Below are 27,014 nucleotides of genomic sequence, written 5' to 3'. Positions count from 1 at the left end.
TATCAAATATAAAATTGCACAAATATTACTAATTGTACCCAGAATATCTGTTGGACGAACCAAATTGAACTTCAATATTCATTCCATAGACGAATAAGAAAAGATTATTTACTCTAAACCTAAATTTGGACATATTAGCCTATTGCATCAATTGAAAATAAAATTGCAGAATAGCTAAAATAGGATTTTAAGATTCATATCTACAAGAATATAAGATGAAAAGTAAACTGATCTTGGAAGGTTGCAGCCGAAGGGTCACAATAACATAGAGCAAGTATAGTACTATACAGGACTAATCTGATTAAAAATTGTATAATAATAAATAGTAACAATATTGAAACTGTGCAACAAAATTAGCCAATTAGAAAAAAAACAGAGCAAACCGACATATAATTTTAAAGTCCCTACACTATAACACACCTAAAACACAGAAAAGAAAGTAACAATAGCTTTGTGAATTCTGAGATCCATAACAATGATTTTCGAAGCACCGTAGTTAAAACCAATACTAACACAATGAAAGTATGTGAATAGTATGAAAAATCAACAATATATGAGCGATGATCTAAAAAATGAAATTTGTTTACTACAATGATGGATGTGAAAAAATAACTTCCCCAAAAAAATCTGCGCTGCAAATCATTGAAGAAGAGAATTGTTCTTGGACATCAAGACAACATGCCTGCGAACAAAATCCCTCATTGTCATTCTTTCACAACACAGATGAAAATATGTGTGGTAGATAATCCATATGATCAATGCCAATCAGCACCATCATCACCACAATAAGCAATGCTCCACATTTCAATTTGAATGCTGTTCCTCTGAGTCTTAACAGATTCAAATGTCTTATGCTGCCAATTGTTGCAGCTTCAACTCTGAATTCCGTATATCCACTTTGCTATTATATTTAAGAATGCCTTCATATACTGACCCGAATTCCCCCTGTTGCAAGAATTCTGCTTCGGTTATCAGTGGCTTACTCAAGTTCATGATATGTGAATCTTGGGGGAAGGCCTGGAAGGGTTTTCAAGAATGCTTCCTCTTCTACTTCTGTGGGATCAATCTCCTGCTCACACATGTCATTTTTAATGACTTTTCTTTTTCATGGATGGAATGGTTACAGTGCTGATCAGGCACAAGAAGAGAGCTACTGTTACTAAGCCTATTGTTATCACTGCTATGATGCCATCACTCAAAGAAGTGGAGGCTGAAGCCTGGTTTGGTGGCATGTTACTCTAAACCTTGATATAGCCATCTACGTCTGGTTTGACATAGCTTTCAAGGAGTTCAAGGGGCCAGAGACAAGGTAACATGAAGCAGAGCTATTGTGGAAGAAGGCAGCCGTGTTTAATACCTCAGCATCCAAGTTTTATGTCTAGAACATTGTTTATCGAAATAACTTCAGATTTTATACTTCAGAATCCAGATGATAAGTATGCTGCAGTTCTTAGTGGTCAAGTTTTAATAAACCCTTGCTAAAATCACTAGAAATAAATTTGGTATTTCACATCACAAATTCATCTTTAAATTAACACCATGAAAGAGCCAACTAACCAGTTGCAGTTGACATGTGACAGTTTGAAATGGCTCCTCACTCCAGTAGGACCTGTTGATAAAGTCCATTGTGACTAAGGATAGAAAGCATCAGGCAAAACCCTGAAACACTATAAGTCGCTATTAGATGTCGTAATGGAACTAGTTGTTCCATCCAGCTTTATAACAAGACTCCCCAAATGCAGATAAAACATGTGAGAGACTCCACAGAGATTATTCTATCTTTAGGTTTTGACAGATCGTAACAACCGTCTGTTGGGACCCATTTTAAGTAAGAACCCCACCATCCTTATTCCCACTGTCACGGCTTCCACTCATACGAGATTGGAAAGCAGATGCATGTAAGTCTTGGTCTTGGTGGTGGTTTAAATACATTCCATGTTTGTGAGTGTAAATGTAGTTTTTTCCATCAGAATGGGATGACCTTGCACATCTCATGCATTTTCAGAGACCATTTTGAAAACCCTAAGACAGACTCTCTAAAACGACATGAAGATCCACGGAGAATCAATCCAATAGTGTACTAAGTTGAGAAGAGCCCTGTATGGCATGTTGCCAAATCACAGGTCCTCTGCATATAGCAACTGCCCAAGGCATTAAAAATGTCGCAGCCATAAGATGGAGAAACACAAAGAAGGGTTGTTAAGTTATGAACCCTCACCATATTCTAAAGCCTACAATAAATCAGGCAACGCATAATTTTTATACGGGCTTTGAAGGCAGGCCATTGTTAAAGATCACGATTCATGGAAGAAGATATGCATATATTTTTGGCTCAATAAACATAGACGCACACATCCAGAACACCATAATTCCAACATGGCACTCACACGGTAATAACTCATAACTCCTATGATATCCTGTATAATTTATTCAGCATTACCTCTGTTGTCCCTAAAAACATCATCTTCTCAAAGTCCTCAGTGCATGCATCTTAAATCATCTTAAGTACACACCAATTTTCCATCAACAGCTGGTAGATTGGTACAATTCAATGCCCAAACCCTTGCAAGAAAAGCTTCCACGATAAAATCTACTCACAGCAATTGAAAATGCATCAACACGGATTCAGCTGAGGCTGGAAAGATCACATTCGAAACCAAAAACATGTAAGGACGTAAACAAATCTGTACAACAAATCGACACATACCTACAATTCCATTTGGGTGAAGGTGTTCCAGCTAAAACCAGCTGCTAAGCCATAAGCATGTAAAGAGGAAGCAAACAATGAGTGGGAAAATGTTGAGCAACAATCGATGGCATCCTTTATATAGCAGGGTAGGGCGGCAATCGTAAGCGGCAACCAGCTCGGTGGCAGGAGCCATTTTCACCTAGCGCGAGAACGATAAAACCTCTATTCTCAACGGCATAAAGTAAGCCCCTATGTGGCCCAACAAGCAGAGCCTTGCCTGGTGCGCCCATGGCAAAATCTTCCTCGCATCCCAATCTCACAAAGCCCTCCATGGCCCAGGGAGCAGCACCGTGGCCTGCGTATGTGCAGTGGGGGAACGACATAGAAGGGCTGCCACAGAGGTGTTTCTCGGCACACCAGCCGACCAAGGAGGTTGGAGGGAATGGACAGACATAATTGCCGCCATTATCTTGCACGCCTAAGATGCATCTGCAACCGTTGACGGGAAAAGTGATCTGAGATTGTTGAGAAAAGGTACGCCTTCGGCGTAAATATATGAACCTTGAGCAGAACAAAGAGCTTCAATAGAGAGAACAGGGCCTCGAAAATCAAGCTCTTTGAGATTTTTGGGGATTGTTACAGTTGGCTATTAGGGATTTTTATTTTTTGCATGCTACTTAAACGTGTACACTCATTGGAAACTACACTTGCCTTTATTAACTATGGTAACCATTTGCTACATGTCTGTGTTAAAAAATAGTTTCAATTGAATAAATGCAGAAGTAAAAGAGGAGTATTTTGTTCTTGTCTGGTTAGTAGTGGAGACATGCCCCAAACCAATCATCCCATTTCTTCCATTCAATCGTAGGTTTTCTTTTTGAGGTTTCCTCAAAAAGAAATTCCATTGATTGCATGATACACAAGCTCAGGTCTGGTTGATGATTTCGGTATCTATAGAATGGAAATTTAGGTGTTTCTGTTGGGTTATCTAGTTCTATCATGGGGAGCTCGGGTGAAGTTCAGGTATTATGATCACAAATACAATGATGAAGATCATGTGCTTCTTGATGCAAATAAAGTCGTTGCCTTTCAGAATCCAAGATATTTGACTTTTACATCTGCAAATATAGATCCTCCCTGCACATTTCTAATTTTTTTTCAGTGGGTTTTTGTTTTCCATTTTAGCTTCTTTCATGATTCTTTTATTTCTTTCTTAAGTTCACTTTGATGAGTCATGTCTCTTATCTAATTAGTTTCCCTTTCTGTTGTTCGTCTTTCATGATGATCTTATCCCTATTTAGAGGTGTATATCCTTGGTTAGGATATCTTTTTTGATAAAAAAACATATATCTTTTAAGATGTGCAATCCTTGATCAAGAACCTACTCTCCTAGAAATTGGGAAGGTGTGCATTCTTGATCTACTTCCCCTTTTTATTATTGATGTCTTTATTCGAATATCTCCTTTATTTATGAAGGTAGATACCTTTAGATAGAACTCTCCTCCAACCCCTTTGATAGAAACATATCCTTGATAAAGATCCCTTCTATATCCTTGATAAAGATCCCTTCTATACTGAAAAGAATTTTGAATAGGCATACAGTGACAGTATCATAAAATAGAATAAAATTAGAAGCGTGATTAAATCCACTTTAGACATTGAGTCAAAGTTGAGTTATGTCACCTATCAATTTGATTGTATGTGTGGCTAATCTTATATTCGGGAGATGGAAATATTTTTTACAACAAAGATTCAACGAACATAGATCTGAAACCCACCGAGAAAAAATTAAAGAGCTCGTCTCTGGCAAAACATGCTTATAAGTCTTCCCATAATTGTTTTTATTGATAAAAGAAATATTTTGTCAAGAAAGGAACTCTATGGATAAAAGAAAATCAGAGACACAATTAAAATTGGACAACATCCTAATAATCTCAGTTGAGATGATGAATAATGGACTGAAGCTTGGTGATCCGTGGATGCCCAAAATTTGTTTGCTTAAAGCTTGTGATGGACTTATTGATCATTGTATAAAAGTGAATAGTGCGTCTATCATTTCTCAATACTCTATATGTCTATATTATAATTTGGGTCTTCTGTCTTGTAAGGAGCCCAGCCCTTTCTTTTTACCATGTATATTAATAAATGACTACAAAGTATTGTGCAAAAATGTCAATTCTTCGTTGCAGCATACCAATAGGGTTTGGCGAAGGTTGCAGTATACAAAAATTATCTACTTGCTGGCTTCAAACCGGGGAAATATGTATAGAAAGATATGAAGGGGAAATATGCACTGTCAGAGGCTTAACCACTAAATATAGAAAAAGCATTGCATGGATAGCTTTTGAAGCAGCTGAAAAACTTCAACTGCATTGTATGAAGCACGGCTTGAATATTGTAAATTCTGAGACAATTGATTAGAAAATAATAGCAAATAAACAATTAGAGGAATGTTGCTTTGAAAACGACACAGCATCAACTATCAACAAATACAAAAGTAAACATTCAACTGCAGCTTCAGCTAAGTCGACAGAGTTAAAACCCTTTTCATGGTGATGCCATGCTTGGTGTAAGCCTCTGCCCATACATCACGAATATGTTTTCTATCATGTTGAGGCAGGCGCTCAGCCAAAACAAGAGCTGCCCTGTCAAGCATCTCAGCGCTGTCGACGTTACAGCACAATTTTGCCACGATTGGTAGCCATGTTGTCAGAAAAGAAGAAATTTGGGATTCTGTTGGAGCTATTTCCTTTCGTCTTATGGCCTCCATAAACGAGTTTATAATGGTGCACACATCTTCAGCAGATCGTAGGGATTTGTACCGCTCATTTAGATACTTGATAAATTCCGGATCTTCACAAAGGCGATGAATGCAGCTTTCTTTACCTCTCTATCCCAACAATGTCCATCCCATAAATATCCGTCCAGAGGACTTTCCCAGCTACTAATCCTTAAAATAAAAGGACTCAGCGACCTTACAGCTGAGATATTGCGAGAACGGATTGATGCTTTAAACTCTTGCAAAAGCACTTTCACAGCATTTGGAGATGCATCTTTTCCTTCCAAGATCTTTATTATGTATTTCTTCGCCATATACTGGCTTTCTCTGTCATCATGATTATCTTCGATGAGAGAGAACATTACATTGATGACCTTTTCCTCGCATACTTTCACAGCATTTTGAGATATTTTTCCTCCTTTCAAGGTCTCCATTATGTATCTCTTCGCCATAATCCGGCTTTCTGTGGTGGCTTTCTTATCTTTGAACAGGGAGAACATTACATCTATTAACTTTTCCTCAAAACTTATATCTTTCTCGTCCTCGTTTTTTGGAACAAGTTTGATTCCCAGACAAGCTGAGAGCAGATGACCAAAACAGATGCATGACTTGAATCCCAGACAAGAGAGCTGATGACCAGAACGGATGGATGGTTTGAATTCTTGAAAAAGTACTTGCTTGCATATTTCCTCATCATCTTTACCCTTTTCTCCTTTCAATATGTTCATTATGTATTTCAAAGCGTTTTTCCTGTTTTCTGGCTCCTCATTCTTGTTTTTGATTTGAGAGACCATTCGTTTGATCATCCTTTCCTCGTACATTACATCATCAAGCTTCTCAGCCAATTCTGGTGAAACTTTCAGTCCCAGAGAAGAGACCACCTCTCGAATTAGGGTTTCCTGGCCTTCACTCCAACAAGCTTCTTGGAAATATTGCATGCATTTCTTGACGAGATCATCGCGGACAACTCAGATGCAACACGGAGAGCAGCCAGGCACTGCCTAACATTGTCAAGATTTGCCAGATCCCCATTAGTTGCCCTTATTTCTTTAATTGTTCCATCTGATTCTGATGACCACATCTTGGCTTTGGAAAACTCCAGAATGACAGAATGGAGATTGATTAGAGGCTGAGATTCTTCCATTGCACCGTGATGACCCATTTTCTATTGAATGAGACAAATTGAAACTCAAAACTCTATGAGCACACACAGGAAAAAATATACAATATACAGGTAGAAGCAAAGAGGTGTATTTAATATTCAATGAGAAATTGAAACTCTGAGCACAGAAGAAAAAAATATACAGAGAGAAGCAAAGAGGTGTGTTTAATACTAAACTGTGATGCTTGCCTTCCAGATAATGACAAACAAAAACTCAAGTTAAAAAATCAAAAATCAAAAAGATATAAATAAAAAATAAACAAAAACAAAGATAGCAAGATAGCAAATTAGTCTTACATTATTAAATTAACATATAAATGTAGATATAACAATTAAAAAATCAAAAAATCAAAAATAAAAAAGATATAAATAAAAAAATAAAAAAACAAAGATAGAAAGATAGCAAATTAGCCTTACATTATTTAATTAACATATAAATGTAGATATAACAATTGTGAAAAATAAAGTTGAAAAATATAAAAGAATTAAATTAAATCAAAAAAAGATAACAAGAGCTTTTTTGCTTTATAATTTTTTAATAAAATATTTGTATATATTATAAAATATGAATTGAAAAATTAAAAAATATTGTTAGATATAAGTCTCTTTTAAAATGTAGAAAATAATATTCTAAGATATAATTATGAACGATGGTGTGACTTTTTAATTTACCATTACTTTTCTATAAAAAATAATTTTAAATTATAAAAAATATTATTACTAAAGTGTATAATAATTTAAATCAATTTGATAAACAAAAAACATTATTTTTAATAATAATATTTTGATAAGAAGATAACAAATTTAAATAATCTTAGCATAGACTATAAAAAATTCTTACCACTGAAATATCCAATTTGTCTACAACTATGATAAAGATAATAAGATATATTATGTTCTATATTAAATATATTAAATATTTTTAATTATTCGGATTCCAATAAAGAAAACTAGAAGGGTTTGAGAAGGACCAAGGGCATCGAGAAGAGCCAGACTGAGCTCACCGAGCATGGATTCGATCCATCCGGCCAAATCAGAAGGATTATAATGAACAGCCTCAGATGCACGATGAGACAGCCCAGGATCTGAACGGCTTCTATGACGCTTTCAAGCTGTTCCAGGCGCTGTGCTACATGTGCTACATGAGCAAGAAGACCATCAATCTCTAACTCAAACTTTCTGCCATTAAAGGGCGGTGGCTGATACATGGTAGCTCCGTTTATGCATTTCACTCTGGAGGGGTGTGAAATGGGACGTATTTTGCCGTCCCGTAAAAGAGGTCATTATCGGTTTCTGTTAAGTCCAGAGCGTGTCAGCGAATCAAAGAAAAATGAGAATCTACAGTTGCGGTTTCAGTTTCAGTTTCAATTTTCACAGTCAAGATGGATTCATCCTGACCTGGATAAAATCAGCAACAATAGTTCTGCAAGAGACGAGAACTTCCATGAGAAGATGGAAGGTTGTAGACAAGAACTTCTCATGAGAAGATGGAAGGTTGCAGAAGATGGTGACATTTTTCTTCTAATTTTTCTCTCATAAAAATAATTTTACCCCTGACAAATTTGTTATTAGCAAATCAAAATTTAAGAATTGTTACATGAAAAATTAATTAAAAATAAAGTGATTTTAAACTTTAGAAAGTAGTGAGTTTTGTTTATAAAAATTAATTGTCACCCTCAATGAAAACATTAGTTATGTGCCTATCTACTGAAATCATAAATTGGAAGTTAACTTATATTTCCTTATTCTCATCACTATATTTTTTGGTTGAATTATAGATAAGAAATTTATTTTGTGAGAATACAACAATTTCTATTTATTTTTAGTTTCTCATTTAATTTTAAGAATTGTGTAAGTCTTAAAATATTTTTTTGTTTTATATTAGAATTTTAAATCTAAAAATATTTGAATGTTATTTTATGTTTTATATATCAATAGATATATATCATTTCTATTTTTTTTTTTTAAATACTATTAATGATGTTTTTTAGTTTTTTAGAGAAAAGTGGTAAATTGATCATTCATAAAGAAAATTTAAAACTTAAAAACTTTTTATTTTTATTTTTTTTATTTAGATTTTTTCTCTTTTTATGATTTGTAGATGATATTTTTGTTTGGTTTTAAAAAATCATTGGTGATTGTTATCATTATTATTAAAGAGTGATTTACCTATGTTCCTTCATATATACAGTTGATAGCATCACAGACACCATCAACAAATATTGTTATGAAGCCCAACCCCAAGCAAGATTTTTTCCAATTGAACTTATGTTCAAAAATAGTGGACAAGTCATGGTACATCGAATTCCAATATTTCTTTACAAATTGACAACCCCCAAGAGCATGTTTAATATCTTCAAATCTATCGCAAAGGTGATAACTAAATGATTGGATCATAATACACCTCCACATGTTACGAATGGGCAATTTGCAATGTAATATCTTCCAAAATATTAATTGTGCCTCAACATTAATTTTTAGTTTCCATTTTTGAGCAAAGATTTTTCCCATTATTTTCACTAAATTTGCATTTCTGTTTGATATCTAGATGAGATTTCAAGGAAAGATCAGGCAACTAGTGCATGCATAGACACGCACATGCACACGCACGCACGTGCACACACATATTTAAAGGAAAAAGTAGAAAATGATAGGCTGATAACTAAAGTCAGTCTTTGAAAACTTTGCATTGAATATGAGTACATACTTTGATAGATAATTCAAGAAGCACTAATGATTGTACAAATATCAAGAAGGGTCTAAATTTGTCACTCAACTTACATTGAGATTTGATAATTGGCCAAGGTAGCCAATTTAGTGTTGTGAAATCCCAAAGGTTTCCAACCTCGTTGATACCTTTTTTATGCAAGAAATAACACTGATTTGAAAATCTCAAAGCCAAAGGCTCCCCATGATAAAGAATATATTTATTACACAGATAGATGAAGTGGAAACGCTAAATCCATGTTGAAGTGAATAATCCTTCGTTTGCCAAGCCTTCCAAGTTGATTGAAAGAGGGGAGAAGCTTTAATGGATAAAAAAAATGCATTGAGGATTTTATCGAACTAGCCCCCTGGACACCTTATGTTTTCCTTTAACCAAGGCAAGGCTAATTTTGTTCCATATAAGGATGTTCCAAGGCTCATAGCATAGGGCAAGAAAACAAAGGCCTAATTGACTAAAATTTGAATTTGAATCTCAAAATGAAATGTGAATGGATGAATATAATAAACATGAAGCCTAATTGGATATATGGAGTTTATGAACTTCTAATGATTTTAAATGGTTACATTTTGTGTTGATTCCAGTAAAAGTTTGGTCTTTCAAAAATTTAGTGAACATAAAAGAATGGTGTAAGCATATATAATTTTATTTCTAAAAATTAGTAAAAATTATCAACTATTAGATATGGTGTGGGCTCCACTTTTCCTCAAATAGTCAACAAGTAAGTCTTTGTTTCTAATATATTTTTAACTTGATGAACTATGCATAAATACATAAATATAAGAATTTTAAAAACTCTAATTTCTCATCTTTTTCCACTACAATAATATTAGTCTTTACCCTTGTTATCCACGCTCTGTGATACATTTTATAAATTATTGAGAGAGTGATGTATATAAAATGTCTTGCTCAAAAATCTTGATACATATTACATTCTATTTTTATGTACTTTCTTCTTTTGAACTTATATGGTGTCAACAAGTGTCTTACTATAATGATTTTATTATATTACATAGTTTGATGCAAGTATTATTGTAAAGATCTATGTTGGCACATTGGTCACCAAAATTCTCTCGCATAATCAAGATGAGAATATCCTCATTATAGTGCCATGGGTTTAGTCAACTATTTCAACTATTTTCATCTCTAAGATTAATGAAGATAAATTTTCTAATTAAAAAAATAACATCTCCTTTGGTACAAGTTAAAAACTATAACATGAAACATTTATGAAAAGATTCTTTGCTCCCTAAAAAAATAAAGATAGTAACGAATACCCAAATTAACTGACTTTGCTATCAAATACAAATCAACATTACAAATGCATATCGATATCAATATAAAAAACAAATACCCTCTTACTGGTTTCTCTTTCTTTGCACAACCACACACAATCTCAATGTTGAAGAAACAACTTCAACTTTGGGTTACTTCCCTGCCATTCCTTTCCGTGCGTGCCACTAACTACTGGTGGTTTTAACTTACAATACTTCACATTCCCTTCCCACAATGCCTATGCCTTTTCTCATTCTCTCTCTCTCTCTATTTTTTTTAATTTCTTTCGCTAAATTCTAGCATTACTCTATCATCAATTTCTACAATGCACCCAATCATCCTTATGTTTGTATATCTTTCATTTCTCATTTTGCTTAATCTGAAATTAAATTAATTTCCCTCACCATATGTCAATGTCCCTTCCATAGAGAAAACAAGATGTAGCGCCCGACCATGTGACCCGAAAGAAATTAACCTAAAGTTTCACTAAGTTTGCCAAACATTTTTTTTATAATAAAGATACAACAACAATTATAGAATAGTGGAAGCATTAACATTCACATAAACACATATCATAAAACAGATTACAATTCTTAAGGGTATCATGACATTGAATCACATTTAAGTATAATTAATGCTAAATCCAGTATGTAACACATCCATATTAAAGAATAAGTACAAATTAGAATTTAGTAAAAATATTAAAGAAAAAATGGTGAACTTCAACAAACTAGCGAAAAGTGCAAAGCATAATACTATTCATTAATTCAAGGATACCAACCCTTGGTTGAAAATCGACAAAAATACCAAGAATGCGTCAAAAAAGAGGTGTAGATCATCTTCGAAGAGAACACAGAATGACTCTAAATCTAACTTCGAGATCAAAACCTCAAACAAATTCTCCATTCTGGAGAATGTGGTAGATAGAGATAAACACAAGCACCATAATACAAATCAATAGAATGATCCAAAATAGAGATCATGGTCTTCTAAAATGGTGCAGGGAGATTCTTCACATTCTGCCTCAGATCTGCCAAATCACCCCCGCTCATTGTCATTCTTCACCTCAGATTGCCTGGAGGAGCCATTTAGGGTTTTCACCTTATGAAATATGCCCAACCCAACTTTGGTAAGCCATCTTTTCATCTTGCTAAGCCTATTAGGGTGAAATCTTCTTCATTTTTAACCCCCCTAGATTTGGCAATGTATCCCCCAATGGCTCCAAATGAAATTGTTCATATATACCTCTGCACCGCCATCTTGAGCTTTTAGCTTCGAGGGCTTCCACAAATCCCAAGGGCATTCTTAAACGTCAAGATTCTCCCAAAGATGTGGCTCATTCCATGTCTCTGCTTGGTGAAGAAATTGAAGATGCATGGAACGTTTGCAATAAATTTGGAATCTTCAAAATTTGGCATGGATCTAAGGATGATTTTCTATTTCTCTCTAAGTGGTTAGGAGAAAACTATGGATCACAGGTAAGTATATCCTACTATTCTAATGTTATTATTTATTTACAATGTAGAGATGAAGGTGTTAAAAATCAATTTATTAATGTATCTGAGTGTTTTTTTAATGGCCATATTGTTAAATTCATTGAATGACATCCTAATTTTAATTTAGAGAGTTTAGATTTCATGTGCCCTATCTAGTTTAATATTCAGTCTCTGTCACTAGAGCTAAATCACATAGAGATTCTTAAATCACTAGGGTCTAGTTTGGGAGATCTCCTAGGCATAGATTCATCGTAATATTATTATAATAATGTTAAATTGTTCATAAAGACAAAATATAATCAATTTATTCAAGGGATAAGGAAAGTTGTAACAAAAAGAGTTACATATGATTGTTATATACATCGATTCAATGGGGAGATTTCAGAAATTATAAAGATTGAGAAGGGCAAGGAAACAAACTTTGAAACTGCATGACACACCTCAAACTTTCAAAGTATATTTCCAAAATGCAGAGAATATAGAAAGAAATTGAGGGTTCAATCATGTATTATGGAACCTTCTAATTTGAATTTTGAACAGTACAAGCTTCAAATAGATCCCTAAAGTGGAAGTAAGACTATCATTGAAGGTAACTCATAATCTAGGGGAAGACTTAAATTTGTTATTATGGTTGAACATAGTAAGAAGTCGAATTCCTCAACTGGAAAGGTTGGAGTAGCTAAAAGGAATAAGAAACATAAACAAGAATCTGCTAGGAATATCTCAGAGCAAGGATCACTACTAGAAGATAACAAAGAAATTATGACAAATGGAAAGATGCCTCTGCAAGATTAGGAACAATCAGGTAGGATAACAAGGGATTAGTGTTCTACAAAATCTAGAAGAAGTAAATAGTAGGTATTGAATGATGATATTGACAAAGTCTCCAAAGATATGCAAACTATTTCCACAAACAATGCAGATACAGACATCGTGTTGCATATTCGTCAGCAAAACAAGGGTTCAAGGGTTTCCAAAGAAGATAATATAGTGTACATAGAAAATTTTATGTTATTTGAAGCAAAATCATATTTAAATGGGTCCCATATACCCTCAAAGGAAACATCTAACGTGAAACAATGATAGATGCAGGAACCTTTAGAGAGCACACCGAGCAAAGAAGGCTTCACCAAATTTTCCAAGTTTTGGCAAACTCCATCAAATATCAGAAGCTCCCCATTTACTCCAACAAAGAATATTAATAAAGTGGATTGTTTTAAGGCCGAGAGCTCCCTGTCAAAAGAGGTGCAAGAATTCCTAAACAAAGAAGGTAATATAGAGGAAGAATTAAATGTTCTGAATGTAAGAGATGAGGATCTCGAACAGCTAACAAATGAATTAGTTCAGGTATTTTGTTGTGAAGATATTGATAATAGAACAGAGGCACAAAGGTAGCATTGATAAATAGAACCATTAAATTAGGAGGTAACAATTATTCATGCGAAGATCTAAGAAGAGATCTGATGTGTATAGAGGCAGGGGATAATGCTAAGAGACAAAATCAGACGAATGGCTTGTGCCCCAAGGTTACAGATAATGGGATCAACTTGGATAATATGACAGGTAATGATACTGAAGTGGATTCTCAGCCTTTCATAATTAATCAGATTATTAAAGAACTAGAACATGAAGACATAAAAGGGATAGACGACAAGAAGAAGTGTAGTAATCAAAATTCAAGGAAAGTTTTAGAGAATCTTGGGATCCAGATGAATCAGATAGGTCTGAGTTCTCCTAAATTTGGAAAAATGAAGGGTAAAAGAGGCATAAAATCACTAAAGGATCTTAGGGAAGTGAAAGGACTCAGCAGAGAATAGCAGAAGATTGATTGGTTACTTAACATTGGGAATGGGAAGTGCCTTCCCAAAGAGGTATGAAGATTACTACATGGAATGCTAGGGGATTAAACGCCCCTAGCAAGAAAAGGTTAGTAAAGCAATATCTTAAATGTTTTGATTCAAAAATTATAATAGTTCAAGAAACTAAATGAAGTAAGGATGAAGGAATAAAATTAGATAAAATGTTAAGCATTTGGTGTTCCTTTTTCCAAGAATCTGTAAGTGCGTCAGGGGGTTTAGGAGTATTTTAGAATCCTAGGAAGGTTTCGCTAAATTGTCTTAATAGTAGTTCCAATTGGATTAGTACTAGTGTCAAGAGTCTCAAGTCAAATTTGCACTTTATTCTTATTAATGTATATGGTCCTATTAGCTATATCAATAAAAAAAATGTTTCGGATGAAATTAGCAGTTTTATTTCCAACTTCAAGGATAACTCCTTTTTGTTAGGAGGAGATTTCAACACTATTTTAGATCTTTTTGAAAAAATAGGTGGTATTCACCATCTTTCGCAATCATCTCTAGTTTTTAAAGCTTGGATAGAAAAACATGATATGATCAATGTTCCCATCAACAATGGGAATTTTACTTGGAACAATAGGAGGAAAGATTCTGCATATATTGTGGAGAAGTTGGATAGGTTTTTTATCATAGGCAATTTAGACAAAAACAACATGAATTTCCAATCTTCTATTTTGCCTATCACTGGGTCCGATCACTACCCAATTCATTTAGAACTTTCAAAGCCTTTAAAACCCATTAGGAATCCATTTAAATGCAAAAAAATGTGGTTCTTAGACCCTAATTTTATTGGAAATATTAAAGATTGGTGGTTGCAAGACTATGTTGAAGGTTCAAAGATGTTCATTTTTGTTTCCAAATTAAAAATGTTAAAAGAGCGTATTTTAAGATGGAATAAAGAACATTTTAAAGATATTTTCAAAGAAAAATTAGATATAGAAAACCAATTAAGAAATCTAAATCTAGAAATTATTAAAAATGGAATGAACAAAGAAAGTTATTTGCTAGAAAAAGATTTACTAGCTAAGCAAGAGACAATTTTATCTAAAGAAGAAATTTTTTGGCAACATAAATCAAGGGAAAAGTGGTTGGATGAAGGGGATCGAAACACAAAAAATTTCCATAACACTACTTTATTTAATAGATCTAAAAATAAGATAATCCGTATTAAAAATCATCTGGGTACTCAAGTTGAGAATCCAAGTGAAATTGTTGAAACCTTCGTAACTCACTTTAAAGAAATTCTAAACAACTACGAAAGGTCAAATATAGAAGCACAAGATAAGTTGCTTAAATTTATACCTAAATTAATCTATGATGAGGATAATAAGTTTTAAATAAACTAATAACCTTCGAAGAGGTAAAATCGGTTGTTTTCAATATGAATCCTGATAAATCTTTTGGACCTGACGATTTTCAGGCTTTCTTCTTTTAGAAATGTTGGGATATAATTGGGATTGACTTATGGAAGGCCATTGAAGCTTCAAGAAATAGAGGAGCTCTATTATCTAAAATTAATTTGACCTTTCTTACGTTGATCCCCAAAAAAAATGATCCTAAATTTGCGAGGATTTCAGGCCTATCGCCTTATGCAATATGATTTATAAGATCTTTTTTAAGATCATAGCTAACAAGCTTAAGGGTTTTTTACCAAAGCTGATCTCTGAGGAACAAATTGGATTTGTTCCTAGTAGATCTGTTCTAGATGACATTATTACTATTCAAGAAACGATTCATTCAGCCAGCAAAAGTAAAGATCTATGCATGTTTATGAAATGAGATATCCAAAAAGCGTATGATATGGTTGACTGGAGATTTTTATGTAAGGTTCGCGAAGCACTTGGATTCTCTCAGCAATGGATTAAATCTTATATTTAAATGTATCTCTATGCCCAAAATATCTATTCTGATCAATGGAATGCCCAAAGGCTTCTTTGAAATCTAAAGGGCTATTCAGCAAGGCGATTCCTTATCACCCTCTCTCTTCATCATTATGGTCGAAGCCTTTGGGAGAGCTTTAACGAATGCCTACCATAAACAGACAATTTCAAGTATTAGCATTGCCAAAAATATGCCTAGTATCACACATCAACAATATGTTGATGACACGATTCTTCTTGGAAAAAGTACTATTACTGAAGCATTGGGCTTCAAATCTATCATAAAATTGTATAGAATGGCCTCCAGACAAAAAGGAAATGAGGCCAAATCTGAGATTTTCTTTATGAACACAAAAAAAGAAATAGAAGACAAGATTTGTGAGTTCATGGGTTATAAAAAAGAACAATTCCCATGTAAATATCTAGGAATCACACTGGAGAAGGGCTCTAAATGCTACAAGGTGTGGCACAACACTTTGGAAAAATTGGATACCAGTTTTGGAGGATGGAAAGATAAATTGCTCTTTAAAGCAAGAAAGGTAAGTAAAATTAGTTATGTTTTGTCGGCCATTCCCATATACCCCCTTTCCTACCTCCCTCTATCAAAGAGTCATCATCTTAAATTTGAAGCTAAACTTAGGAATTTTCTCTACAAGGACTGTGAGGAAGACAAAAAACTAGTGCTTATCAAATGGGAAAACATCTACAAACCTAAGGAAATGGGAGGCCTAGGTATCAAGAATATTGAATGGCAAAATGAAGCCTTGGGAGCAAAACTAATTTGGCATCTATATAAAGAAAGAGATAAAAAATGGGCTAAGATTCTATATAACAAATATCTCAATGCAGAGGATTCTATTTCAATTTTTAAAATGATCAATCCTCCCAAGGGATCAGAAAGCTAGAACTTTATGCTGAAATGTCGTGATCTTATAGGCAAGTTTCTTACATGGGATGTTGGCATAGGAGATGAGGTCTTGTTCTGGGAAGATTCCTGGACAGATGGCCATCCTCCTTTAGTTTCCAAAACATTCCCAAAGTATCTAAAGGATATGTTAATCTCTCTATGGGGGAACAAAGTTAGTAACTATAAAACTAAAATCTTGTTGAATGGTGCTGATAAATAGGTTTGGAAATAGGTGGAAGGCTTGGGTGTAGATCTGGTAGAAGTAGAAGCTTTTACCAAGATACTGTCTAATACGTTGGTCAAGCAATCAGAGAAGAAAGATGAACTTATTTGGGCTGCAGCTAATGATGGCAATTACAGAGTGAAAGATGGTTACAAAGCTTTACTACATTATCAAAGCTGGGACAAGGTTGATATCCCACTCAAGCTCTATTGGGATGTAGCTTGCCTTCCTAAGGCTAGTTTCTTCCTATGGTTAGCTTTCCAAAATAGGATTCTGACGGCTGATAGGCTTGGCAAATTGGTGCAGAGCACCCTAGGGTTTCACTCCGAACCCTAGTACCCAGTTAGGTAATGACCAAGGAGTAGGTCATACGAATAAGAGTTAAGAGATTATCGGCTTAAACTTTAAACAGCTCAACACAAGGTCACAGGGTCATACAAACTATAAATTGGAAGTCACATTCACAAACAAACCAACCGCATCAGAACCTTGGAATCGATAGATGTTGATAACGATGAAGAACAGCAAAGCAATGAAGAGCCAGAATCTTACCTGTCACACCGTCGCAGAGCAGAAAACTGTCAAAGGAAGAAGGGTTATGATACAGCAAATAAGATCATCATTTGCAACAACAAAAATAAAAATAAAATTGTCAGGGAAAGACAAAAGGATGACTGACACGTTGGAAGAGCAGACTGCCGATGTCGACACTAAAAGGAGAGGAGACGTCGACAGTTACAGATGGAAGAATACACAGAGTCATGGTGGTTGGAGAATACAGGGTAACAAGAAACCGTTATAGCAAAGAAAAGAGCTGATAGATACATATTAAAATGGGAGCCGAATAATTCTGGGAGGCAGAAGTTTTTTTTTTAGTCCTTGAGAGTGCGTTGAATAGCTAGGAAAAACTCTTAGGAGAAGAGATATTCTAAATTGCATTGTCATTTTCAGTTTTCAATAAAAGAAAGAATTTGAGTGTGTACAGTGTGTTTTTTTCTCGAGTTGCATACTAATTTCTATTTGAGTTTGTATAGTAGAGTTGTGTTTAATAGTAGTTCTATAGATGGATTTCTCTTGACTTTCACACTCAGTCTTATGGAATGTGTTAGTCAGGAAGAATCCATCATGGGTAGGAGTGTAGTTAGTTCAGGAAATATGGAAAATCTAGCCAAAAAAAGTAAACAAGTCCTAGGCGAGCATTGATGGCCCGGCTAAGGAACTTGTAGAGCAGAAAAGATACAGAGAGGGGGCATGACTGACTCTATTCAGTCATGGAGAGAAGACTTAAAGTGAGAGGTGAAATATTTTGATGGGAAGGAAGTCTTAGAGAGAGAGAGAGTGAAATTGGTTCCTCTAGTTAGGGTCAGTGAGATACCCTAGGAGACTCAGTGAGAGTCCAAGGGATCCTAGAAGAAAGTAGGATCTAAGTTTGGGAAGACTTTTTTTTTCCCCATCACAAATTCAGGGTTCAAGGTCCTTCCAGATGCATGTTATGCAAACAAAACTCTAAAGACATGAACCACTTACTATATAAATGTCCATTTTTGCAAAAATGTTGGGAGTGGCTTAGATTTAGGTTGGACTGGCACACGCCATTTCCTCAATCTTTCTAAGACCTCCTTATAGGTTGGCCTTCTAATTTGGGTAAGGGCATTTATAGTTAACTTTGGAATATATGTCTATCGATCATGTCTTAGGAGATCTAGAAGGAGAGGAATAGGTGCATTTTTCATGACTCTGAACTAAAGCTTGAGGAGTTGTTCCTTAAAATTGAGGCTAGTATAGCAGAGGTTACTAATTCTCACCTCAGAAAATGCATGAAAGAAGAAGGATCCTTCTCTATATGGGATGGTATCTTGAAAAAGAATTGGGCCAATCTGATTAACCGCCCCCCTCTTGTATATTTTTTAAAAAGTAAAGTAGATAGAGCCAATTGTATATGGTCCTCACCTCTGAATGGTTGGTTCAAACTCAATTTTGATGGAGCCGCCTGAGGCAATCCTAGCATAGCAGGAATATGTTGTATTATTAACAATGATTTAGGTCAATGAATAGCAAAAAAGGCTATGGCCATCAGGCCTACCTCTAACAACATGGCTGAATTAGAAGTGCTAAAAACAGGGCTACTTTTATGCATTGAGGTTGGGGTGTTAGGATAAACCATGGACAGAAATAAAAAACTACATGCAAATATAACCAATAACAGAAAAATAATAGAACACACAGAAATGAACACAAAGCACCAAGATTTAACATGGTTCACCCAATCCTTGGGCTACGTCCACCAAACAGCAAGTCTGATCTTATTACAATCCAGTGATTACAACCTGATTACAATTCATAATCCCTTACAGCTCAATACTACCGCAAGAACCAATTTTGCATCACAACATAATGAAAAATACCCAACCCTAAGCCCTTTTATATAAGTATTAAACTGCTTTAGGGTTATAACATGTCAGCCATATGTCGACCATAATATGTCGGCTACCATGTCAGCCACGACCCAAAAAAATTTTCTAGGGCGATGCCCCGAACCCCACTATTTATGAAGTATTTACAATACTTTTCTGATCAATCAACACAATCTAAAAATCTCCCACTTGGGGACTGATCGGGCTCCACACTAAACAACAATCTCCCACTTGGAGACTGATCCTGTAGCAACACCACTACCACATGGGGCTCCCACCGGAGCAAACCACCCTGGACTCTACTGTTCTTTTATTCATGTTCAGTCTAAAAGACCAACCGAAGCTGAAGAGGAGTTCAGCTTCTCCCTTGTTACAACCTTTGTCAACATATCTGCTGGATTGTCATTGGTATGTATCTTCTCTAGCTTTAACTGTCCATCTTCCAAAATTGACCGAATGAAATGGTACCACAACTATATGTGTTTGGTCATAGAATGCAAAGCTGAATTCTTAGCAAGATGAATGGCACTCTGACTATCTATAAACAAATAATTATCCTTCTGAGGATGTCCCAATTCTTCCAAGAAGAACTAAAGCCATATCATCTCCTTGGCTGCCTCTGTAGCAGCAACATACTCTACCTATGTAGTGGATAAAGCATTAATCTTCTGTAACCTAGAAACCCAGCTCACGGCTGCCCCACCAACAGTAAAGACATAACCTGTAGTACTCCGCCTGGTATCAATATCTCCTACCAAATCTAAGTCAACATAGCCCTGTAAATCAGTAGTAGAGCCCCCAAAGTGTAAACACTTATTGGATGTCCCTCTCAAATATCTAAGAATCCACTTGACAGCATTCCAATGCTCAAATCCTGGATGACTCATATACCTGCTAATGACTCCCACTGCATGTGCAATATCTGGCCTAGTGCATACCATAGCATACATCAAACTTCCTACAGGTAAAGCATAGGGTACCTTGGACATCTTATCCTCCTCTTCCTGTGTCTTGGGACACATCTCCTTAGTCAATTTCAAATGACCAGGTAAAGGTGTGCTGACAGATTTAGCATTCTCCATACAGAAACATTGCAACACCTTCTCAACATAATCAGCCTGAGATAGTGTCAAGGTTTTGTTCTTCCTATCTCTACAAATCTTCATTCCAAGGATTTGTTTTGCTGCCCCCAAATCCTTCATAGCAAATGCATGTGCTAACTGGCATTTTAGCCCCTTAATATGATCCATGTTAGACCCAGCTATAAGCATATCATCAACATATAGACATAAAATAATGTAGCTATCATCATCCAACCTCTTAAAATAAACACAATAATCTGAATGACAACTATTATATCCATGCCTATGCATAAAACTTGCAAATTTCAGATACCATTGCCGAGGTGCTTGCTTTAAGCCATATAAACTTTTTTTCAATTTGCATACTAAGTTCTCCTTACCTTTGACCTCAAAACCCTTTGGCTAAGCCATATATATTTCTTCATCCAAATCACCATGAAGAAAGGTTTTTTTAACATCCATCTGCTCTAAATGCAAATCTTCAGTAGCCACAAGACTTAAAACAGTACGAATAGAAGTCATTTTAACAACAGGAGAAAATATCTCATCAAAATCAATTCCCTTTTTCTGTGCAAATCCTTTTACAACTAGCCTGGCCTTAAATCTTTTCTTGCCTCCTTCCTCTTCTTTCAACCTGTAAACCCACTTATTTTGTAAAGCCTTTTTACCCGCAGGCAACTTGCACAAATCCCATGTCTTATTTTTTAGCAAAGAGTCCATTTCATCTTTCATTGCAGACTCCCACTGAATCTTAGTATCCACCTGCACAGCTGCATCATAACTTTTAGGTTCACTAGCATCAGTAAGTAAAATAGAATACAAAGAGGGAGAAAACCTTTGTGGAGGTCTAATTTGCCTTGTTGACCGTCTAACATTTACTGGTGTGTGTGGTATTTGTTGTTGCAGTTGTTGCACATCATGAGGAATGGCTGGAACATCAACTTTTGGAGTATCATCCAGCACTACATAATCATCTTCTTTCTTCTCATGTTGCTGCAACAGATCTTTGTACAACACTTTCTCATTGAATATGACATCTCGACTTCTAACAATTTTAAGATTTTCAAAATCCCAAAGCCTATAACCAAATTCATTAATGCCATATCCAACAAAGACACATTTCTTTGATTTAGCTTCGAGCTTGGTTCTATTTTCAAAGTCTATATGAGCAAAAGCTTCACAACCGAAGGTCTTGAGAAAAGAATAACTCACCTTCTTACTAGTCCATGCTTCCTCTGGAATACCACAGCCCAAAGGAGTAGAGGGACCTCTATTAATCAAATATACTGTAGTATTGACAGCCTCCGCCCACATGTGTAAGGGCAACCCAACATGCAACCTCATGCTCCTTGCGCGCTCCATTATAGTCCTGTTCATGCGTTGAACCACTCCATTTTCCTGTGGAGTCCTTGGAACAGTTTTCTGTCTACGAATACCATTAGTGGAGCAATAATCTTCAAATTCATGACTGTAATACTCACCACCATTATCAGATCTGAGACATTTTAATTTCTTACCAGTCTCATTTTCAACCAAGCATTTCCATTTCTTAAAAGTTTGAAATACATCAGATTTCTATCTAAGGAAATAAACCCATACTTTTCTAGTTGCATCATCAATAAATGTAACATAATAATGAGAGCCACCAAGGGAAGATACCTGAGCCGGTCCCCATACATCTGCATGCACAAGCTCTAATTTCTCCTTTTTGTTTTCCTTCCCTATCTTTACAAAACTCACTCTCTTTTGTTTTCCATACATACAACTTTCACAGAAATCCATATTCACACATTTTAGACCTGGTAAAACTTTCTTTGAATGAAGTACTTTCATACCTTTCTCACTCATGTGCCGAAGTCTATTGTGCCATAGCGCTGTATCAGAATCTACAGCAGCTATTTGTTCTCCCTACTCAACTGTAGCAATTGTTCCTGAACATTCATTTTTCTCTGAAACAATCAAAGTAGAAGGAACAATATGACCTGTACAAAGATATAAGGTGCCTACTTTCACACCTCTTGCTACTACAAGGGAACCTTTTGTAACCTTCCAATTTTTATCATTAAAAGTAACTACACAACCCTCATCACCGAGTTGCCCTGCTGAAATTAAATTCTTACTTAGTTTTGGAACATGTCTTACCTCATGTAGTAGCCAATGATTCCCATTTTGCAACTTAATCTTAATTTTTCCCTTTCCAACAATCTAACAGGGTTCATTATCCCCCAAATAAACAAGCCCAAAATCCCCTTGGACATAATCAATGAAATAACCTCTATGAGGTGTAGCATGAAATGAAGCACCAGAATCTAAAATCCATGAATCATCAACACTCTCTAAAGATAGAGGCAAAGCATCCTCTTCAGATTTGTTACTTACCACATTTGCCTCCTTGTCTCCATCTGATTTATCTCCTTCATTTTTCTTTCGATTCCAGCAATCTTTCTTTTTGTGCCCTGGTTTCTCACAGTACCAGCAATCATTTGGTCCTCTCGATTGAGACCTCTTCCCCTTTGACTTTCCTCTTGATTTCCCACGATTTCCAGAGTTACTTCCTCTTTCAGTCGTTCTACCCCCTACTTTGTGCATTCAAAGCACTTCCTGATGTAGATCCACCTAAGGATTTCCTACGAGTTTCCTCACTTAAAATAACACCAATCACATCATCATATTTTAGGGTACTAGATCCAGGAATAGAATTACTCACAGCCATTACCAAGCCATTCCAGCTTTCAGGTAAAGAACACAAAATCAAGAGAGCCCTAATTTCTTCATCAAAATTGATACCCACAGAAGATAATTGACTAGTAATAGTATTAAACTCATTTAAATGATCTACAACAGATCCACCTTCTGCCATTTTCATATTAAATAAACGCTTCATGAGAAATACCTTGTTTGAAGCGGAGGGCTTTTCATACAGTGTCGCTAGGGTTTTCATCAAATCTTCTGTCGTCTTTGCTTTTGTAATATTAAATGCCACCGATGGTGCCAAGCATAACCAAATTCTTTCGAGTGCCTTTCTGTCCAAGAGATCCCATTCAACCTTTGACATAGATCCCTGATTCTTGGCTTTGCCTTCCAACGGCTTCCATAAATCCTTCTGATATAGATAGTCTTCCATTTGCATCTTCCATAATTGGAAGTTTTTCCCATTAAACCTGTTAACCCTCAGCTTACCCTCATCTACCATCACTCCCACTCAACCGAGAGACTCCCACTTAACCGTGAGACTTTCCTACAGAGGATAACTGAAAGACAACCTCGCTCTAATACCATTTGTTAGGATAAACCATGGACAGAAATAAAAAACTACATGCAAATATAACCAATAACAAAAAAAATAATAGAACACACATAAATGAACACAAAGCACCAAGATTTAACATGGTTCACCCAATCCCTGGGCTACGTCCACCAAACAGCAAGTCTGATCTTATTACAATCCAGTGATTACAACCTGATTACAATCCGTAATCCCTTACAACTCAATACCACCGCAAGAACCAATTTTGCATCACAACATAATGAGAACTACCCAACCCTAAGACCTTTTATACAAGTATTAAACTGCTTTAGGGTTATAACATGTTAGCCATATGTCGGCTACCATGTCGGCCACGGCCCAAAAAAATTTTTCAGGGCGATGCCCCGAACCCCACTATTTATGAAGTATGTACAATACTTTCTTGATCAGTCACCACAATCTAACAACCTCCCACTTGGGGACTGATCGAGCTCCACACTAAACAACATGGGGTGTCAAAAGTAGTTATTGTTGCTGATTCTCAGATTATTCTGAACACAATTAGGAAATGCGCCACCCCCAATTGGATCCTCAATTCCAGACTTGGTGAAGTCCTAAATCTTCTAGATAGTTTTGAGGATAGTCAAATTCAACACATTTATCGTGAAGGTAACTATAACGTGGATCATCTTGCAAATAAAGGTGTGGATGGTGTTAATATACACCTAGTGAATGATGTGATTTTTTCCAAAGATATACTTCATTAGGGGTTGTTTTGTCCTCTTCTTAGTATTTGTTCCTTTATCTATAATATTGATTATAAAGTGTCATATTTTTGTACAATCTTCTAAATTAGAGTTTGAAGTTTACAATGTGGGTGAATGATTGGTTTCTTTCTAGGCATGACTTTGTTCCCCTTTAATTTTTTTAGAGTTGGAGCCCTAGGTTTGATGAAATGTTCTCAATTCAACCATATCATTATGGGATTCCAAGTTGTTCTTTTATTGTTCTTTCATTTTCCTTGTGCTTTGGTTGAATGATGTTGTCATCATTGAGTGGCATGTCAGTCCCCATCTAGATCATTCTAGAGTTCTATTTTTTATGAAGGTGTCCTATTTTGAGGTTTTTTTTCCCTAACCTGTGACAATGGATACCAACATTTTTGTGTTTCATTCCAAAGAAGCTTGCACGATGGCCTTTCAGGGCACTGTTACTCCTAAAAATTGGAACAAAATCTTGAATCCTCTGGATGACATGTCGAGAATCATAGTGGTAAAGGTGATTGGAGAAGGAATTTTTGACTATAAGTATACTTAGCAGAATAATAGTAGCATCATAGGGTCCTTCATTGGCTATCTAGCGAGAGCAAAGGTGGACCATGATAAAATTATTGAGCTCTATTGTGATATATTCTAGCCACCATGGATAAAGGGTTTGGAGAATGCAATTAGGAGCATTGATAGAAAGTTTCGTATCCCGCTTCCTGAAAAATATATGGTATATCCTCCAAGTTTCCCTAAATTGGACATGTCCTATTGTCGACCTTCCTTGATTATTTGGGAGAGCCCCACATTCTACATACAGTGGCCAAAAATGGAGGCGAGTATGTAGTTTCTCTTGCACTAAAGGGGTATAGTGGTAGAAGCCAATAGGGATTGGCTCACTGAATATCTCAATGTCTTCCATGCATATATCCATCTGGGAGTTTCTTTTGATAATCTGGACACCTTGATCTTCTGCACTCCCAATGCAGACAAGACTAGTTGGTTCAAGGCTAATTTTGAACTTCCCCCCAATTTTCAGGTTGAAAACCGTAACAACACCTCTGATGTTGTCTTGGTTTTCCTAAAGTAGGGTTTCATGGAAGTTGTTTTAGCCCTTTGTCTTCCTCTTTTGGTCTTAGGTAGGTACTTTGTTTTTTGGGTCCTGTATATATCGTCTTGGGTTATTTTTGGTTCTCTCGGTGATTTTAGTACTTTGTTTTAAGTATCAAGATTACATAAGATTCTAGCAATGAACAGATCTTATATGTATTGGACATATATTATTAATATCTACATAATAGATTATATATCATTAAGGTGCTGGTCTGGATTTTGCTATATCGCATTTGGTATGTTAATGGTTTCCATATTCTTTTGTTAAGTTCCAACCATTGATTCATTATGCAGAAGCATGTTTGTTGATTAATCATCATGGTTGGGATGACTCAATTATTGTTTTGGAATCCCTTCCGTTTTAGATCTATCTAGTCATAGTTTAATTTCTCAGACAGATTATAGGTTTACACAGATTCTGGAATAATTTTCTCCATAATCTCTCATATTAGTTAAGAATGTTGTATGATCTCGATCTGGATGTTTCATCAGACATATAGCTATCTGGTATTTGGTTTTTAAGATTGTTGACATGTTTCTTTACTTCATTGTGATTAGGTTGCTTCTTTGCTACATGTTTCTATTAGATTAGATGTTATTTCAGCCAGTTTCGCTATAGTTTGTTTCCTTTTATTGATTCAGTGGTACTGTTATGTTCAATTGCTCTTGGAAGTATACACACATGTAGATTTTCCTTGATTTACTATTGGATTCCTATATTTATCTCTTTAAGGTTGAGATATTTACTATTATATTTAGATTAGTTGCTTATAATCTTTTGTTAACAACTCAGTAGTTGTCAGTTATATTGGCTTAAAGAGATTCCAGTTTCTAGGGTGGTGTTTCATCTTTCATTTGGTTTCGATGTAGCAAAGGAGGTTGAAAATTATGGTTATGGTTGAAAGTTTGATTCATCTTCTTAGACTATTATGGATAAAAGTCTATTAAGAATTTAGTTTAGACAGAGTTTGAATCCTGTTCCATTCAATACTCTTTATGCTCATTCACTCCTTGACTATGGATAGATATCTTTATGGTCTTGTTGTTGATTAGTTCTATTTTCTTAGTTCCATTCTCAATGTGTTTTGATTTTCTTAGGCATTTTTCTGTTTATGCTTATAGGAGCTAGTTCTATGGTTTGCAAATTAAGTTTACTAGATTTAGTATAGTTAGACATTTTTATTATTGATTTAGTGAGATTTTCAAGGTCTAGAATTGATTATCTCGTTGAAAGCCAGTATGGAAAATATATTATAATTTGGTTTACTTTGATGGCTAACATGTTAATTGAGAAGCTTTATTAGAGGAAGGTTTGCTCGTTGTGAAAGATTATCTGCGTAAGGGAAATGCTCATTCCTAAAACAAGCAAAGCTCAACTTATTTTACACAATGCAGATTTGAT

The 27,014-nt window shown here is 35.4% G+C and overlaps 1 long non-coding RNA gene across 1 annotated transcript; it reads right to left on the bottom strand.

The window, feature by feature from the left end:
- Positions 1 to 435: 435 nt before the first annotated feature.
- On the bottom strand, positions 436 to 3,846 carry LOC149528312 (uncharacterized). The gene is made up of 2 exons (XR_016358553.1): positions 2,708 to 3,846; positions 436 to 2,590 (listed from the first exon to the last, which is right to left on the bottom strand). It is a non-coding gene; the product is annotated as an uncharacterized LOC149528312 (long non-coding RNA).
- Between the last annotated feature and the right edge of the window lie 23,168 nt (positions 3,847 to 27,014).

Source organism: Cupressus sempervirens, chromosome 11, assembly GCF_028749045.1.
Source record: "Cupressus sempervirens isolate cs-2001-9-10 chromosome 11, ASM2874904v1, whole genome shotgun sequence".
NCBI classification, from domain to species: domain Eukaryota; kingdom Viridiplantae; phylum Streptophyta; class Pinopsida; order Cupressales; family Cupressaceae; genus Cupressus; species Cupressus sempervirens.
This window is presented reverse-complemented; position numbering and strand designations above follow the sequence as displayed.